Consider the following 12,508-nt stretch of genomic DNA (forward strand, 5'->3'; position numbering starts at 1 on the left):
ACGTGGGCACCTGTATCCATGCCTCAGGGCTGAGGGGACTGTGGCCAGTAGAGGTAGGGAGAGAGGGTGGGCATGGGCCCCCAACAAGGTTGGCACAAACCAGACTTTGCTAAATGTACATGGAGCAGAGCAGAGGGCAAAGAGGGGCCCACAGATCCCACAAGTACCCAGAGGCCCCGGGCAGTGCACACAGGGCTTGGCGTCTTCAGGCACATGGCCAGCCCCTTGAACTGCCACAGTGGGCCTGCAGCGTCCGTGCTGGCTATGGCCTGCCCACGGGCCCAACCCAGCCTGTGCCGGCCAGGGTCGCCCAGCTGTTCAGCCCATGGCCTCACGTGGAGAAGCCCCCACAGGCTGCAGCCAAGATGGTTTTTGCATCCTCCCGCCCCACCCCAAACACGCAGGCGCGCTGCGACCGAGTCTTGGCAGCTGGTGAGCGCTAACGTGGCTGAATTGCTTTTGGGGACTTTGAAGGAAGCTAATTAAAACCAGCTGAGATGTGAAAGCTGGAAGGTGGTGGCAGGAGCCAGGGACAACTTTCCACCAAGCTGGGGAGGGAGCAGCCTGAAGCTGACCATGCCGCCACCACCATTATCACAAGCCACAGTGCCCAGCTGGGTCCAACAACCTGGTCTGGCCTGGCCAGATGTGGGATCCACAGGGAAACTCCCCTCTTGTGGGGCCCAAGGCCGAGAGTCCAGGACATGGGGTGGGAGGGCAGAGTGTGTGTATCTCTGGTGGTCATGTGTGTGCATGTGCCTGTTGTGTGTGCCCAGTTTACCCGCCTATCCCAGGGTGTCCTGTGGTACTCTTCTGGCTGGGAAGCCCCCACCAACCATCCTCCCCACAGAGAGAGCTGCTCCAGGCCAGCCAGCACCTCCTGCTCGGGGAGGATCGCAAGGCTCTTCAGAAAGACCGTTCTTGGGTCCTTTTCATGTTAAAGTGACCCCAGCCCAGTGCCGGCAGCCCAGATGAGGACATCTCCACAGCCAGGGGAGGGAGCAGCCTGGCCTGCCCTTCCCATGTGCTGGGTCTGGGCATCTGGGTGGCTTTTATCTGCAGTTTTGCAAAGATGGGGTGGCACTCGCTCTGCCAAGTCGCCGTTGGTGGGCATTTTATTTCCTAAATCTTTTTCCGACTGAAAAATCAGCGTAAACACTTTGTGTTTTTAAAAAGACAAATAGTATATGTCTACAATGTTGGAGACGGTGCCTCAGTCTCAACAGTTGTCCATCCCACTGTGGTCATGGCGTTTGGGCCTTTGCTGTCTGCACCTCCAAGGCCTGGTGGGCCCAGTGCACCAGGGCCAGCTCTCCTGGACCAGGCACCAGTGGCCTGGAGCTCATGTGGGGTAGGGTGGGCCAGGGTCCCCCTGGGATGGAAAGGGCCCACACCTGGGAATGTGCCTGGAGCCCTTCATGGGAGGGCTCACAGCTCCCTTCATGGTTGCAAAGGAAAGACCGGGCCTGGAGAGAGGCAGTGTGGCCATTTCACAGCTGATTCCCACGGCTCTGAACACCCATGTTAGTAGTGCTTACACTTTGTGTCACTGTTAATCATTTTAGGGAGGGTCCCCGGGCATGTGACCTTGAGTGAGGCCCTTCATGTGAGGGCCTCCCTCAGGCCTCATACAGGCCCTGCATAGGCGGCATCATCTATGTCCTCACTTCATGCAGGGGGAGACCGAGGCACCAGCAGAGGGCAAGTCAGTTGCCCTCACAGTTGGCGTGTGACAGAGCCGGGATTCTGCCTCACACCTAAAGTTCCTAGGCTCCTGAGTTCCACCCGAGCACCCAGGTTTAAATTAACCCAGGTGGGGACACTTCAGGCCCTGTGGTGCTTAAATGTTGCCATTGTGAGTAAGGGCACAGGGGCCCCATTAGGGCCCCAATGGCGTCCACTCTACATGCACATTTCTGCACATCAAGACGATCTCAGGAATAGGACAGAGGAAATGCCATGTGCACACATGGCCGTGCTGCCTGCACGTGCCCACACACATGTGCACACAGCACTCTCCCTGCCTTCCTCATAGCCTGCCTGGGCAACAGGCACCATCTGCTGGACAGCTGCAGGAGGGGAGGGGAGGACATGGACCAGCAGCAGAAGTCACAGCTGCCTCTGCAAGACCCCAGGTCACCACGACACACTTCCCAGAGACATCACCTTCCCAGACAGTGCCCAGGGCAGGCATAGAGACAGGGCCAGCGGGGAGTAATATACACAGAGTCCCAGAAAGATACTTTAAAACACTACTTTTTAAATATTTAAATCCTCTCTTATTTCCAGGCCAATCTGTGTATCCCTAGGGCAATGGGGTGGATGGACTAATAGAAAAACAATAATAATTCAACAGTAATAGCTAACAGTCACTGCAGCCATCCGTGAGCAGAATGTCTTATGTGTACCATCTGATATAACCCCACAAACCTCAGGAGGAAGGAGGAGTGTTAGGTGCCCTTCACATAAGGGCACAAGGGGCTCAGAGAGCCTGAATCTGTGGCATGAGGTCAGCAAGAAAATGGTTGTGCCGGTGTCTGCTCAGGTCTCACCCTACCAGAGAGGACCCGACTGCCCATCAGTCCTCCAGCTCATAAGGGGCCCTGTCAGCCTCGCCGTGTCCGCATCACCCCTGGCTTGGGCTCTCTGGCCGGAGCCAGGGCCCCAGGGGGTCTTCTGCCTGCGCTCTCCCCACCTGAGACCCTCTAAAATATCTGGGTCTCTCGTGTCCCTCTTTAGGGGTTGGGAAGCCCACAGGGGTTTGGACTGGCAGGACCTTGAGTGGCAGGCTCCCCACCCACAGCCCCTGTGACCACCCCTCTTGGTTTGAGAAAGAGTCTGGGCTGGTGACTTGGGACCTCATCAGGCCTCCCAGGACCACTGGCAGGTCTCGGGCCTCCCATGCTTCAGTTCCTTACCTGTAACACAGTTGGAGGGATCCACAGCTGTGGAGCACTTCTGCTCAGGGTCACCATGCATGTGCCTCTTGGCACCACTCCTAACTCACCACAGATGTTGAGGTGAAGCTGGGTTAGGTGAGCACCAGGAAGACACTCTCTGGCCCTCTTGGGCTCCCTGACCTCTGTTTAGGTGACAGGAGAGGCAAGTCCCCTGAGCCTTGTTCCCTTGGTGGAGAGGAAGCTCAGTGCTTGGGTATTCTAGAGGGGTTTTGGTTTCTGCTTTGTGTCTAAGCCACTGTGCAGTGTGGGCATCATTTTCCCTAAGCTTCCTCTAGTACTTATTGGAGCAAAGATTGTGCTGATTTGAAGAAACAAAGTCAAAATTAAAGCAGAGTGATCAGGAAAGACTGTCACCATGGGTGGCTTTTATCTGCAGTTAATGATAACTGCAGTAAGGTCCTCCATTTGCAATGAGGGTCAGCAGTCTGTATGAAGCTCAGACTGGCTTTGCCAGCCAGCCGTAGATCCATCTGGTAAGCATTTATCTGGTACCAACTGTGTGTACAGAACCAAATTGTTATGTCTTCACTCACCCTTCTGGAATCTTCTCTTTCCAGCTTATTTCTAGTCTACATGGCTCACCTGGCTTCTGGGGCTGGCTTGGCCCAACCTCACAGGCCAGAGGGAGGGGCCTCCTGTGCCTAGCACCCCACACCCCAGCAGAGGCCGTCAGACACTGGGCCTTCTTCAGTCCCTGGCAAAATATCTTTCTTCTTTTCTTCCTTTCCTACTTTTTCTCTGAAAAAGAAACAGCTAAAAGCAAACACCCCTAGGGAAGAGAAGGGGAGGGCTTTGTGCCAGCACCACCTTCCAAAGCCCCCAGAGCCAGCCATGCCTGGGCTGAGCATCAGTGATACTCAGCTGTGCCTGCCAGCGCCCCAGAGTAGGAGACGGGGCCAGGGAGTCCTCCTGGGGCCCCTCTGCCACGGTGTGGGTCATTTGGCCAGAGGCTCCCAGGAGAGTGGTCTAGAGCTGGGGGCTACTCCCCGTGGCATCTCCCCCCAGTCACCCAGCCTCAGGTCAGCACGCTGGGAGATACATCCCCACAGCTGTGACTCGGTTTCCTCACCTACAAGGTGAGCATGATCAAGGGCCTCACAGGCCTCACGGAGCCAACCGCAAAATGGCAGGAAAGGCATGTCACCCTTCCTGTTCCCTGACGCTCAGGAACAGAGAGGGCAACAGAGTGAGGTGCACCAGACAGCAAGTCCAGGCTCCACACACAGCATCCCTGTCAAGTCCGGCTCCATGCACAGCCTCACTAGGGTGGAAGCAGCAGGGGCAAGAGACCCTTTGGATGGGTGGGATGTGCCCCGTGCTGCGCACATACACTGCATATATACTGCATACACTGCACACACTCTGCACACTGCACACACTGTGCGCACACTGTACATACACTGCTCACACTGTGCGCACACACTGCACACACTCTGCACACTGCACACACAGTGCACACACTGCACATACACTGCTCACACTGTGCGCACACACTGCATACACTCTGCACACTGCTCACACTGTGCACACTGTGTGCACACTGCTCACACTGTGCGCACACTGCGCATATACTCTGCACACTGCACATTCACTGCGCACACTGTGCATACACTGTGCACACACTGTGCATACTGCACATATACTACACACACCGCGCATACTGTGCGCACACTGCACATTCACTGCACACACTGCACACACTGTGCACACACTGTGTGTACACTGCACACACCACGCATACTGTGCACACACTGTGCGTACACTGCACATGCTGCACATACACTGCATACACATGGTGCATACACCGCACATACATGCTGAATGTATGTTTCATGTATGTGCAGCGTGGTGTGATGATGTGGAAAGGGAGAAGGCGCTGGCACCTATGGGGCAGGTGTCCAGGCTAAATAGCCTGAGAGCCCTGAAGACCACAGCAGTCAGGTGGTGTCTGGGGAGGGGCTGCCAATGTGGGAAGTGAGGACTTGGGTGGGTAGGTGGGCACAGAGGATGGGATAAGATAGGAGCATGGGAAGGGGAAAGCCATGTGGCCCAGTGGGAGAAGGGGGACATGGGAGGGGCAGGTGGCAAGAACCCATTGGCAGGGTAGGGCCACCTCCCTGCAGAGGCCTCAGAGGAGGCTCCCTCCTGCCTCTCCAGCTCCCAGTGGCCACAGGCGTCCCTGGGCTGGTGGCCACATCCCTGCAGACTCTGTCTTCATGGGGCTTCCTCCTCTGAGTGTCTTTTCTTAGGAGGACACTGTCAGGGGGTGGGCTCCCATCATCTGGAGCCCTCCCACCCCGCTGTCTCTGCCCTCCATACTCTCCATGCAGTCAGGGTCAGAGGGCAGAGGATCTACACACAGAACACAAGGGACTTGCTGGTGAGTGGCCCCAGCAGTCTGTGGGGTTCAGACCCTCCAAGAAGCAACACTTGGGCCCGAGGCCTCCAGGGCAAGACATGGCCACTGAAGGACGCTTAGGAGGAGCAGTGCTCAGAGGCCCTTTGGCATAAGCAAGCTCAGGGATTCCTAGAATGTGTGGCTCAGGGCCTCTGGGCTGACAGTGCAGGGGCTTGTGGGCCAGGCTGGGACTTGATCCCAACTCTTGGAAGCCGAGAACCATTTCACACCGCAGGGCACAGCCTCATTTGTGTTTGGAACAATCTCCCTGGCTGCCCAGGAGAGTGGTAAAGGGAGTCCAGGGGGTCAGAGACCAGTGTGGAAACCAGGTGGGGGGGCACTGGTGCCCTGAGGCCAGGCAGACAGATGCCAGGCCAGGGCTCCTGGGCCTGTGGCCCACTGCTGTGTGTTCATGGCAAATTCCTCACCCCGTCTGAGCTTGGTTTCCCTCTGTAGAGTGCAGTGACACCCAACCTGCAGTTTCCTTTCTGTTGCAGTAGGACAGGACCAGACAGTCTTGAGTCTGGGGTCCCTCCCGTCCTAATGTCCTGGGGCCTCCCTTGGCCACCCACAAAATCCCCAGTCTTCCCTGAGATGCTTGGCCCCAATGTTCACGAAACACTAAAGCTGGCTGTGGTGGGGAGAGGGCCGAGGTCCAGGTACTCGCAGTGGCTGGTTGGGATGATACAGCCTCTGCCCTCTGCCACCCAGGAGGAGAGGCCAAGGCTTTAGGGAGCGTTGTCAACACCGGTGCACCTTCAGTCTCCATTTCTCTCGCTGTCTGGTTTCCTTCTCCTCCTGGAACCAAGTATAGTCTCTGGCCAGCCATGCAGGAGCCACTGGGAACCTGCCAGGTGCCCAGCCCCAGGCTCAGCCACTCTGCCAGGCCCCAGGTCTGCTCCAACCTCCCTCCCTTCTGCAGCTGTAGGACCCTGGGCATGGCACTTACCCCTCTGAGCTCCCTGCAGAGGGAGCTCTCGAGGCCCTTTGCCCATGAAGGGTCTCCCTGCTCCAGCATCTGCACCTTGCTGTGGCATCTGGAGACCTTTGTTGACATCCTGAGGTTGCCCCGAGCTGGACCCACGGGGATCTCAGTGCCGTAGCATGGTCTGTCTGTCTCTCCACAGTGACATCTGCCCTGGATGTCAGTCAATGTTCCCTGTGTGGATGAATGAGTGAGTGACCAGGCGATGGAATTGGGGTAGGGACAGCTTAGAAATTGTGCCTCCCAGAAAAAGGTCACACACAACAAACTGCAGGCCAGATCTGGCCTCGATGGCTCAGCCTACACACTAGTTATTTTGTTTAACATGAATTTCTTGCCAAAGTTTCAAAATGAGAAGATCTCTCTTTAAAACCTGGATTTCTGGCTTTTCCTGAAAAATCAAAAGGCCTGACACTGTGCTCCCTTTCCTAGCAGCCACAGTCGGCTGGAGCCCAGACAATTCCCAGCCATGGGCACGTGGTCCTGTGACCTCTCACTTGAGAAGGGAGGTCACAGGGAGACCCAGGGCCCTCTTGGGCATTTCTAGACACCAGCAGCATGGTGTTCTCGGTGCCCCCTCCTTAAACAAGATGTGCTGAGATCCAGCCCTGCCTGGGGGCCCAGCTGTGCATGAGACCAGTACAAGCTCCTCCTTGAGGACAAGAGGAGCCACAGGCAGGCTGAGAAGACAAAGTGTGTGTGTGTGTGTGTGTGTGTGTGTGTGTGTGTGTGTGTGGCTGGTGGAAGGCACAGGAAGCCCAGAGAAGGCCTGAGGAGGTCTCTGCATCTGGCCAAGTGCCACAGACCTGTTCTGGCCTCCCCTTCCTGCATCACACCCAATGCCATCCAGGGCTTTGGGGCTTTGGGCAGGGTGACCTGGAGGCCACAGAGGAGCAGCTGGGTGGCAGGTGGCCCCATGGTGTCCAGAGTGATGAGTTTGCTGAACCTGCCCCAGCCACATCTCAGAGGGATGCTGCAGAGGTGGGGTCGGCGTTGCAGACAGGGCCCTGTCAGTCCTGGTGCCACCTCTAACTGTGGGCCTGGGTCTCAGCATCCTCATCTGTGAAATGGGTGGTGGTGACAGTGGCAACTGTAGTTGAGGTCCAGAGGGTGAGGGAACCGGAGAACCCCAGCTCCCGGCCCTGTGTGTCCACCCTTGGGCCTGGGTGGGCTCTGGGATGGCAGAGCTTGGAGCCCAGGCTGACCCTGGGGCTTGTGTTTCCAGGGGGTGTCAGGTTATGAGGGAGACAGTGGCCCTGGGCCTCTACCCAGCAGGGTGATGGTCAGGGGAGGGGAGGGGGCTACTTTGCTGTTGCTGCTAGGCTACAAAACCCCCAAGACTATGGCGGAGCTGTCCTGGGAGCCCCCCTCAGTCCTGGAATCTCCTGTACCCTGGGGTCAGTGTCTCCCCACCTGCCAGATGAGGCTGCAGGCCCTCAGAGCCCCTCCCTGCAGCTTGTCCACTCCACTCAGGCCTAAATCTCAAGTCACCAGGAAGATGAAATAGGGTCTGGCCTGGGGACCGGAGGCCCCGTCTGTGTCCAGGCCTCCCTGGCCTCTCTGATGCCCGCCATGGCTCCTCACTGCCCATGGCCTTCACCTCCTGACACGAGCTCCTTCAGAGTGTGGGAACTAGGGACAAATATGCGAAAGGGCAGGTACACCTGGCCTGGCAGACGGCCGGCAGGACAGCAGAAAGGGGGCACCAGTGCTCGTTACCTCCATGGTAAAGAGCCTGGCACCAGAGGTTGCAGTCACCGGAGCCCCAGGGAGTCTGTGGAATGGCCACAGGAGCCAGGGTTTAGAAGGTGGCGGCCTCTGGGAAGACTGGGAATGAGGCCTGTGTGACTGAGAGCAGGATTGTGGGAGGGAGAGGCCAGTGCACGGGCCCCAGCGCCCAGGGCCACCAGTATCCCATGGCCTCAGGCTGGCACCTGTAAAGTCCTTCTCTGTCCTTCTGGACTGTGGCCTGTGCCCTCAGGAATGGGCTGAGCCCAAGAGGACACTGCAAGGGAGGCCAACCTCCCTCTTCTGAACCAGGTCATCACGGGGCCACCCCTTGTCAGGCTGCTGCCACCAGAGTCCGTGGTGCTACCCAGACATCCACTCACCACCCTGCCCAGCCCCTCCCAGTGAGGGTCACCTACTCACAGAAAACAGTGCCCTTGGGATTCTTCTCAAAGGCAGTCAGTCAGCCACATTAGGGCAGGCCCAGGCAGCACCACCAGGCCTCTGAGTCCAGCTATCCAGAGACTGTCCAAGGCCACATAGTGAGTGAGGCCTGAAGGGCCAGCTGCACTAGGACCCTGGACAGCCTCGCAGGATGCAGTCTCTGCTAGGAAGGCCCAAACCCAAGCTGCCCATCTGTGTGGCCTTGGACACATCGCTTCCCCACTCTGATCCTCGGTCTCTTGTCTAAACCTTGGGGACAGGACCCCTCATGGGGTCTGCACAGGATTAGTGAGTCTGTCCTGGCCACAAGCACCTGCAGCTTCAGTGGCCTTCTGGGATCTCAGGTTGGTCAGGCCAATGGTGGCTACAGCAAGCAGGGGCCTCTGAGAGGAGCAGGGCCACCTACTCCAGCCTCAGCCTAGGGCCTGAAGAGCAGAGGGGATAGCACTGCATCCTGGGAGCTCAGCACAGGTGTTCTGGGCATCCTTGCCAGGCCTGTGCTGTCCCTGAACACACTGAACCTGAGACCCTGACCAGGGACCTCCCTCCCCAATGGGAGGAAGGACATGGGCTGTCATCAGAGCCCAGCATGCCCTGGGAGCCGCTCTGGGGATTCAGATAGCATAGGTGTCTGCAGAATCACAGCTGGTACCCGATAACTACTGAGGTGTCCCCCAAGGACAGGAGAACATGGACCCAGCTTGTCCAGGACCTAAGGAGAGCCAGTAGGAGGCCAGATGGTGCCTGGACATGGCAGAGCTGGTCCAGGCCCCAGCTCCACATGGAGCTGACCCTAAGTCTCCATCTCCCCATCCACCCAGGGCCAAGAGCCCCGTGGAGTGTAACCCCCAGCCGGGGTGAGCACAGCCCACCTGGCAGTCACACCCTGGGATCCTTCTCCAGCCGAGCAGCTGGGCACTCAATCTCCAACGGGGCACACCCAGTACATCCCTACCCAGAATCCGCTCCTGGGTGCTTTACTAATCCACTTGTCTTTAGGAAGCCAAATTATAATCACTTTTAATTGAAAAAGGAGGCTGATGAGATTCTGAAGACTGCAAAAGCACGAGGATAATTAACACAGCCACCAGGCCCCAGGAGGCTCATTAATCATGTTACTCAGTAGACAGCGCCCAGCCAGGCAGGGGAGGGCAGTCACCTACACATAGACCCCTGGGTCCCCGCTCCTCACCCAGAGGCCTAACTCAGGACAAGATGCACCCAGTTCCCAAAAACCAGAGGAGGTGGCCTCCTGCCCAGGGATCTTGGGCTGGCAGGGGATCTGGGTGGCCATCTCCTGAATCCTTGACCCTCTGGCAGCCTCAATGTCCTCTTCTGTGACATAGGTCTGAGGCCCAGGCCTCTTGAAGCTGCCATTCCCATTTGTACAGGGAACATACTGCATGAGGCCCCCAAGGGCCTTGCTCTAAGGTTCTCAGGCAGAGCTCCTGAGGGCTGAAACTTCCAAAGTGAGTACCACGAAGCCCCAGGTTCAGGGCTACCAGTTATCTCTCAGCTGTGGGGCAGCCTGGCACTGGCTTCATTCACCTTGACTTTGCTGGGAGGTCCCCTGGGCCACCAATCCCCAATATGATACCTGTGAGCCAGGTACCTTACACACACACACCCTCACACCCCCCAGCCCAGGGCAGCACCACGGCTTGCTGGCACATAGGAGCTGAGCCCACAGCCTCCCGTGGGCTGAGCACTGATACGTGTGCCGCGTGTCTGCCTGTTCACATGGGTGTGCATGTACGTGTACATGTTCCCAAGCACCAACCCTAAGCCAATCTCAGGGAGGGGAGCTGACACGCAGTATGAGGACCCACCGTGCAGAGCCAGGACTAACAGTGGGCCTGGAAGGCGGGACCAGCCTCAGGCAGCAGCTGCAACAGCTGCCAGGGCAGGGAGAGCTTCTTGAAGGAGGAGGCAGGGAGCTGAATGGGAGGCTGATCCCAGGGCCATGGGGGTGTCGGGAGGAGCTCAGGAGGAGGGGCTGCATCTTCCTGGGGAGTTGAGCTCTAGTAAGGAAGAGCTGCAGCCAGCAGCAGGGTCATGGTGCAGTGACCCCCAAATCTTGGCCTTTGTTATGCAAATGGACCCAGGAGAGAGTGGCTGATGCCTGTCCTTTGCCCCATGCCAACTCTTGGCAATCTTGGTAGGTGATGTGGCACTGTTTTTAGGCACAAACTCCACCCTGACAGCCGCCCCCCCGCCCCCCCTCCCCGGTCATGCTGGAAGACATCATTTTCTCCCCACGTGTTTCTTTATCTTCCTCCTGTTAAAGGATCTCAAATGTGCACCCTGATAAGGTGGGACAAACACCGCTTCCAGGCCCCACAGCCGGCCTCCACTTCCCCCCAAAGTAATTAAGATAAATGCAGCTGATAATTTGTGCCATATTCTCAAACATGCTCTCTGGGCCATATCTCAGATATAATTTTACCTGCAAAAGTTTATCTGAGCACTCAGGTAACAGATAGTTTTTAAGCAAAGCCTTTGAAACGAAAGAGGGGACGTTTGTAAATACACAGTGGAATGTGCCTGCTCACTGCCCTCACCTCTGACTGCAGGGTGGAGACCCTGGCATCATCCCTGGGGCTGAGGCAAGCCGGGCTGCCCACCCAGCTGTATACAGATTGGGATGGGTGTGCTAGGCAGACAGGTGCCAGGCGAGGGCCAATGGGCACAGGCAAGTGCCATGCTCCGTCCAGCCCCCTGTCTCAGGCAACCTGGGACCAGGGCCCCCACTCAGCAGAACTGGTGCACAGGACATCTGGCTTCACCCACCACACCCATTGGGGAACAGCCAGCTGGCTAGAGAGCATGGATAGCCAGTGGTGCAGACTAAGGGAGGACAGTGCCCAGCATAGCATGGCTCAGGTGGGTCGGCCACAGTGGGCAACTGGAGGCCAGAGGGAGTTAGCACTGAGAGTAGGCTGAGCTGGGCCCAGGTTGGTACCCTGAAGATGCTCCAGGCGTGCAGCACAGCAGGGGAGGCCCCCGGCCGGGCAGAGCAGACTTTGCTTTCCTGACACTCGCAGTGTGCTGGGCCCTGCTTTCCCCAAGCCTCAGCCTCCCCATCTGCATCTGGGTCAGGCTGCAGCCCACAGCCTTCCCCAGCCCAGTTGCGCCCTAGTCCTGCCCTATGGCTCATGCTTCTTGCCTCCTTTTTGGTGTCCAAGATGGGGACAGGTGGGGCCTGAGGGAGAGACCAAGGAGCCCAGCTCTGGGGTTGGATGAGGATGGGGACTGCCCACGAAGCTTAAGGGACCCACACCTGGCCTCAGCAGCACATGCCTCTGGGTGATGCTTCACCCCAATGTTCCCCTACAGTTGGGAGTGGTCAACACCTCACCCTCCCTAATGAGGAAGAGCAGGCAGGAGATAGACTGCCGGCCTGTTCCTACTGTGTGGGAAGGTGCAGCCCTGCCCTCCCTGATGAAATAGAAAGAGCTCCAGAAGCGTGGGTCCACCAGAGCCTGGCAGCAGGCAAGGGAGGCCTGGAAGAGGAGTTGGCAGTCAGGATGTGCACTCTGAGGAAGGCTTGAAATCCTTCCTCAAGATCCTTGGTGCCTTGGATCCAACCCCTTGTTTACAGTTTGGGAAACTGAGGCCAGGAAGCCCAAGGTCATATGTGCAGCCAAATTCTCTGAGCTCTCAGCCGGGTGCCCACTCTCCAGGACGTGCCACCCCGGGAGAGTTACAGCATAGTCAAAAACTGCAGGCGAATCCCCACAAATACCTCTGGGTGGACACGTGCACCATAGACTTTGCCCCATGAGCCATCTGGAAGAGCTTCCTGGAAAAGCCACAGCCACCTTCAGAGTAACCATCTGCTAGGCATTTAGTGAGTGCTGGTCCCCAGGAGGTGCCCTGGGTGTATTGCCCTGAGGTCAGAGCAGCTTCCTGTGGCCCCTGCCAGGAAGCATCAGGGCCAGGACTGGAGCAAGACCCAGTACCCAGAGCCCAACCCACCTTGTCTACAGGAGT

Source organism: Otolemur garnettii, unplaced genomic scaffold (assembly GCF_000181295.1).
Source record: "Otolemur garnettii isolate 467f Iridium unplaced genomic scaffold, OtoGar3 scaffold00185, whole genome shotgun sequence".
NCBI classification, from domain to species: Eukaryota; Metazoa; Chordata; class Mammalia; order Primates; family Galagidae; genus Otolemur; species Otolemur garnettii.